Genomic DNA, 6,633 nt, shown 5'->3' with positions numbered 1-6,633 from the left:
GGCAAAATTCTCCCCTGGGTCTGGACCTGTAAAACTCAGAACAAGTCATCTGTTGCCAACATTTACAAGAGGCACACTCATATGGTCAACATTATCATTTCCATTGGGAGGAATTGAAGGAAAACAAAGTTCACTGTCCCAAGCAGCTTCAAAAACCTACAGGGCAAACTACATTAGATTTCAAAGTCTGGGAGCCATTTATCCTCAGGGCTTTAGAAAGCAGCAGTCCCACCCTTTCTGAGAGTAGAAACACTGCCTCTTCCAACACTGAGGTGAAGGGTAGAACCCTGGGGGACATTGGGGAGAGCACCATTTTCTTGTTTCCACCCTCAACAAGCATTGGGAGAGCACCTGGATTCTCTGCCATCTCTGGAGCACACTCTAAACCCCCTCAGAAAAATAGAGGAGCAGCAAGGCTCTTCCCAAACCACAAGGAATGAGCTCCACCTTCTCTGAGGCCCAGTCTCTGAAACTCTTCCTGAACATTGAAGCAGAAGACATGCCCTCTGCTTTCAGGGCAAACTCACACTCTCCAAATGCATGGAGGCCTGCTTTTCTTGCCTGAGTTTTCTTGGTTTTAGACCTTAGCTTCCATGGCTCTGTCTTTGAAATTATTTTTCCTTTAATCTGTCCCTTCTCTGTCCCTTTTAGTGCAGACTGGCTAGGGAAAGACAACTCTTGTTGATCAACAGTCAACTCTTATTGATTTTCTAGGCAGAATAGTGGGATCATACCTATCAGTTGACAGGACTTTCCACAAATCCTCCCTGGGTAATACCTGTCAGATGATAGGACTTTCCACAAATCCCCCCTGGATAATCCCTTCTCCAATCCTTGCTTTTTCTGTAGTATCTTACAAGTTTCATGTTTGGTTAAATCCTCATGAGGAACTGTTATCTTAGGTCTCCCTTTCTGGCATCACAGAATTTTCCAGACCATCAATTTCTAGTTTCTTTGTACACAAGAGTTCAGATCTTGGTTTATCCCTTTCCTGTCACATTTCACTATAACGTACAAGAAGAAACCAGGCCACACTTTTCACATTTGTGTAACTCTTCAGCTAAGTATCCTAGCTTGTGGCTTTTAAATTTTGCCTTCCATTCATAACCAGGACTCAATGTAGTTAAATTCTCTGCCACTTTAAAGCAAGGATCACCTTTCTTCCAGTTTGGAATAACACATATACCATTTCTGCCTAAAATTTTATCAGAAGTATCTTTTGAGTTCATATTTCTGCCAGCAGTCTCTTTAAACAATGTAAGCCTTCTCTATAAAGGTCCTCACAAATGTTCCAGAATCTCCTCTTATCCATTTAAAAAGCCATTCAAAAATATTTGGCATTTGCAAACCACTGCTGTCTACATCTCTTGTACCAATATCTGCTTTAGTTTGTTAATTGTGCTAGAAATGCAATATACCAGAAGTGATTTGGATTTTATAAGGATAATTCACTAATTTACGAGACTATTGTTCATGACCATAAAATGACCAAACTAAGGCATCCAGAGAAAGATCTCTTGACTCAAGAAAGGGCTTATGATGTTCAGGGTTTCTCTGTCAGCTGGGAAGGCATTTGGTGATGTCTGCTAGGTTTCTTTCCTGAGGCACACAACAGTTTAAAACTGGCAAAGAGGCAATTCAGTGTTGTTCTCCAATTTGAAAAAGGAGCAATTAAATTTATGTAGTTCTGCAAACATGAAGCATATGGTTCAATATATTAATATGTTATGTGCCAAATTAATATGATTATATTCTGCCCAAAATTCACACCAAATACACTGACAACATTGATAAATTGATTCTAATATTTATTTGAAAGACACATGGTCAAGAATGCTGCCACTGATCACTTTGCTTTAGTTCCACCTAGGCACTTCTTGCTATTTATGATCAGGGCCTAATAGGCAAGAATAGGGATCCCTATTTTGGCAAGTGTGATTAATTTGAAGGTATGCTGTTATGTTACATGAGGAAAGAAGAATATGTTTAGCACCAACATGATTTACTTAGGTACCTCTCTATATTCACCTGTCAAACTTGTTAATAAATGGAAAATTTAGCAAACCCTGCCTGAGCAAGGCATTGTGACAAATAGATATGACCCATTAAGGGTAAGACATGAGACAAAAAGAGGTGCCATGTGGTGGTGAGGGATATCTAGAATGTACAAGGTAGAAGGATACTGATTGGCCCCAAGAACACCTGAAGCCATGGTAGCATTACATGTAAATGTACTTCCTCTTGCAGATTCCTTCAGGAAGAGAGGCCTGGGGGAACACCAACCTGAATAAAGACAGATCCAAGTGAGACAAGAGACGAACTGGATGGACATGTAAATGGACCACCAAGATCCTTCTTATGTGAAAATTTCCTGCTCAGATTCTGAGTGTTATCAACACTCTGACAATGTCCTTTATTTGTTTGGATATTTGAGGATTGCCTCACCTGCAGAAAACCACATGCCATAATGTCACACATTCCCAGGGTGATTAATGGAGATCAGGGTATGTACTTATGGCCATTCTAGTTCAGTTAAGTATGCATATATGGGCCATGGCAGTAATAAGTTTGCTTTGCAGATTCAATTTTCCCTCTGCCCAGGATTTCTTTCTCTCCTTTCCTTTCCACTACATTTATCCCAAGAGCACTTCCAAATAAATATCCTACATATTAGGTTCTGGGAATCTAACCTGTGAGAACAGTCAAAATTGTCTGGAGAAAAAAGAAGATTTCATAAGCAGGAATTACTCAAATTCTGCTGAGGATGAAATAAGATGAGGGCTGAAAAATCTCATAAGACTGCTATATTGATGAAAATATTACTGTCATCAAGACTGATGTCCATGAATTAATGTGAATAAAGACTCAGATTGGAAAGGGTGAGAAGAGTGGGATGAGGAGAGGATCTGATGTATGGACTCTCTCAACTTGCACTGAAAAGTACATGAGAGGTCAGCAGCTGTAAATAAAAGTTCAAAAGTGTTTTAATGGCTCATCAAGTTTTGGAATGGAAGATTTTAGAACATGTCGAAATTCAAAGGGCCTGGATCAGATTTTAGATGGAGTAGATTCTAAGATAAAATATTCTTTATAAATAATGATATAAAATTCATGATACTTTAGGAAGGGATGGGAATCAAACACAAAATTAGAAGTAGAGAAGTCAACTGGGATAAAGGATGATGCCGTGGCTTCTATGGAGAGATGCCAGCAGAAGAATATTTTCAAATTTAATGGCTCAAAATACCTACCTCAAAAGTAATTTATTGTTTCTCAAATAGATTTCAAATGAGCTGCTGAATTTGACTGGAAAGGTAAGAATGTGGAGATTCATAGACATGGCAAGGGTGTAAAAGAGTATTTATTAAGCCTGGGGAATGGAATTGACATGGAAGACTTAATGGGATTGCTTGAAATTTTTGAGAAATACCCCAGATAACCTGGTGTCACAGCCTCATATAGAGGGGAATAATTACAATGTAACTTAGTAAAAGAGTTTCCTCCTGGGAACCAGAAACTTCAATGTATAAAGGCCTATCTCTGCAGCAAAAATTATGTCTGAGGGCCATTACAACTTGGAAATCTTCAGTATGCCACTTAGGGTCCTCAATAATTGGCAGTTGTTACAGGGGGTGGTAGACACTTAATGCTAAGATACACCAGAAATAGGCATGCTACGAAACAGCAAAGGAATTTTAAGACTGAGTGTATCTGAAGGCCAGGACTGAATATAATGATCCCTGTGGCCAAATGCAACTCATGCTTGTACAGCCCCAGGATAAATTCAAGCATCACTAAATGTGACCTATTTGTGCCAAGGAAAACTAATTTCTTCATCTGAAAAATGTAGGTGATATTTTAACAAACTTCTTATTCTGAATGGTAAAATAAATAGTTGATGTAGAGTGCTTTGAAGTAAGCCCAATAAAGATATTCTATTAACATGTTAATTTATAACAGCAACAATGTATTATTATTTAAGTTTTGGACAAATAATTTTTTCTGAGTTCAGGGAGTGATGTCAGGTCTTCTTTATGAGAAGTACGAAGTTTGAGTCTAATATATTGTATCAAATTAGAAAACATTGAATTCAGTTTGAACAGAATTATGTGGAAATGTGAGAATCCTGATTAAAATATATGCATCATAAGCAACAGAACAATCCTTAAAGAGGAAAAGGAAAATTCATAATTTTTCAAAACTTTGAAATAGTATCACAGGTTTTCAAGTCAATGATATATTCCTTGAAAGAATAATTCTAACAAGATTAAAAACCTCATGGGAGGAATTCAGAAAATGTCAATATTATTCTGATAAATTCTACAATGTTGAAAAATCTGAACAGTTTATTAAAATAGCTAACAAGGGATAATCACAATAGAAGTCTATAGTTTAAACTAAGTAATGAAACAAATATTTTAATTATTTTAGATATGAAGCCTGGAAATAATTTTAATAAAATAGAACATTTTTGAACTCATTTAATGGGTCCCCAAAGAGCATGAGACAAAAATATGCTTTGTATAATTGTTTAATTATGAAAATTCACTGTCATTGCTATGGCTTAAATTATGTCCTAAAAGATTTTAACCTGAAAATAGTCTTAAGTCCTAACAAATTCAAACAGTTGTGATCAAACAATTCTTTTTTTTGTCCCATCCTTGGCTATACCAGTTCAGGTGTTCCCCAGTTCAGTTTGTGACAGTGGACACTGATGGCTTTTGTTTAATCACCAATGAAACTACTTCAGGAAGCTCCTAGACACTGCCCAACTAATTGCTGGCATTTCTTGACTGGGAACTGACTTCTTCAGAGTTCCTCAAATACTTTCAAATGGTTTCCCTCAAAATTAATCCCAAAACATGGGCATTAATAAAGAACAAATGTCTAAAACAAAATATATCATTCTTTCAATAGAGTTTCTGAGACTCTTCACATGCCACACTGTGATATACAATGCTGAGACATACAAAATTGATACCTGTTCATCTGGATTACATTTGGGTCAAGGGAGTCAAGAAAAATATATTACTAGTGGTGTGTACTTTGGTGGAAACACAGAGGTTTTGGCAGGATCTTGATAGGTAACAAGGCTGGGCTTCAGTATTCAAACTCCTAAAATCTAAGTGAGTGTCTAAAAAGAGGCAATGCAGGATATTCTTATCATAAGAAGTCCTAGGAATAGGTGACTGTGTGAACAAGTCACTAATGTAGTAGAGCCAATGGCCACCCCACAGAACAAGTGAGGTTATTCATGTGCTGCTGAGATCAGGTACACACAAACTGCTTGGGAATGAACATGGCTCCAATATCACCACATGACCCCTAAAGACACCATTTCAGGTAAGGCAAGGAATCAAAATCTTTCTGTGGGTAAACTGGCATAGTAGTAAAGCTCTTATGGCCTAAATTCAGTAACTGCATGAGGTCATGGGTGGTGTTGAGACTGAAAATGTTTCATGACAATTCCAATCCTCCTGCTTTTTTCCTGCCACATCACTACCTATCTGTCTCCCTATGCCGTGGATCCCTACAGGGGTTAGAGTACAAAGACATAGACTCATGACCCTAATTTAAGCAACTACATCATATATTTATAAAGATTCTCATCCAATTCTTCAAGAGCCACCAGAGACCCCAGAGAACCAAAACACTGCCCTCCTGAAGAGGCACTGCATCCTGGTCTGAACCCTGCTGTGAAGAAAATATACTAGTCAGACACATGAGAAAAGGTTACAAAATCTTGACTAGTATCATAATGAAGATGTAGGAGAAGATTGTGAAAGGGGATACAGTTTCAGTATTACCCTATTTCAGAAATACTGGCATGTTCAGAAGATTCAAGGTTTGCATGAAAAGAAACACATATGAAAAATGTAAACAGATAATAAATGTAAACACAGATCTCAGCATCAACACTTCATGAGAGAAAGCTTATAAAACTCTAAGGAGAAAATGAGTCTGTTAGTTTTTTGTCTTTCTAATATAATCAAATTACCCAAATGAGTGAGGATCAAATAAGAAAAGGCAAGCATCCAGGGTCATAACCAATTCTCCACCTATATGCAACTAACTAATGAGAAAGATACTGCAAAAAAGTTACTACATTCCTCAAAAAACTGAATATAGAATTGCCATACGACCCAGCAATACCATTGCTAGGTATCTACTCAAAGGACTTAAGGGCAACAACACAAATGGACATTTGCACACCAATGTTTATAGCAGCATTATTTACAATTGCAAAGAGATGGAAACAGCCAAAATGTCCATCAACAGATGATTGGCTAAACAAACTGTGGTATATACATACGATGGAATATTATGCAGCTTTAAGACAGAATAAACTTATGAAGCATGTAATAACATGGATGAACCTAGAGAACATTATGCTGAGTGAGTCTAGCCAAAAACTAAAGGACAAATACTGTATGGTCCCACTGATGTGAACCGACATTCGAGAATAAACATGGAATATGTCATTGGTAACAGAGACCAGCAGGAATTAGAAACAGGGTAAGATAATGGGTAATTGGAGCTGAAGGGATACAGACTGTGCAACAGGACTAGATACAAAAACTCAAAAATGGACATCACAATAATACCTAATTGTAATGTAATTATGTTAAAATA

This window comes from Tamandua tetradactyla, chromosome 4, assembly GCF_023851605.1.
Source record: "Tamandua tetradactyla isolate mTamTet1 chromosome 4, mTamTet1.pri, whole genome shotgun sequence".
Taxonomy (NCBI): Eukaryota; Metazoa; Chordata; class Mammalia; order Pilosa; family Myrmecophagidae; genus Tamandua; species Tamandua tetradactyla.
This window is presented reverse-complemented; position numbering follows the sequence as displayed.